Source organism: Portunus trituberculatus, chromosome 1 (genome assembly GCF_017591435.1).
Source record: "Portunus trituberculatus isolate SZX2019 chromosome 1, ASM1759143v1, whole genome shotgun sequence".
In the NCBI taxonomy this organism is placed as follows: domain Eukaryota; kingdom Metazoa; phylum Arthropoda; class Malacostraca; order Decapoda; family Portunidae; genus Portunus; species Portunus trituberculatus.
This window is the reverse complement of record NC_059255.1, coordinates 6,305,248-6,305,716: the sequence shown is the minus strand read 5'-3', so window position 1 is coordinate 6,305,716 and position 469 is coordinate 6,305,248. Positions and strand designations below refer to the sequence as shown.

The window sequence follows — 469 nt, the reverse complement described above, 5'->3', positions numbered from 1 at the left end:
AGAGGCTGGGAGATGCTGGAAGGCACTGGGAGACACTGGGAGAGGCTGGGAGACACTGGGAGAGGCTGGGAGGCACTGGGAGACACTGGGAGGCACTGGGAGAGGCTGGGAGGCACTTGGAGAGGCTAGGAGGTACTGGGAGAGGCTGGGAGGTACTGGGAGAGGGTGGGAGAGGCTGGGTTTGGTCTCTAATACTAGTAAACATTGAATGATTTAAAAATGTTTAGAATGTTTTATATATCACAAAGTAGGAATGTTTGTGTAAGGTAGAAATGAGGTCGGTCTCTCTCTCTCTCTCTCTCTCTCTCTCTCTCTCTCTCTCTCTCTCTCTCTCTCTCAATGGTAAGGCTAAGGCGAGATGTATATGTGTATGTGTGTGTATATGTGTCTGTCTCTCTCTCTCTCTCTCTCTTTCCGACACACACACACATATACAGCAACAGTTCTCAAATCAAATCAACACAGACAC

The 469-nt window shown here is 48.6% G+C and overlaps 1 protein-coding gene across 1 annotated transcript in view; it reads right to left on the bottom strand.

Moving 5' to 3' along the window:
* Positions 1–451: 451 nt before the first annotated feature.
* The window catches only part of LOC123502332 (DENN domain-containing protein 11-like), a 3,998-nt gene continuing 3,980 nt past the window's right edge, over positions 452–469 (bottom strand). Inside the window, 1 exon segment of the mRNA XM_045251545.1 lies at positions 452–469. This exon segment is cut by the window's right edge and continues 166 nt beyond it. The gene's annotated coding sequence lies outside the window, so the exon portion shown is untranslated.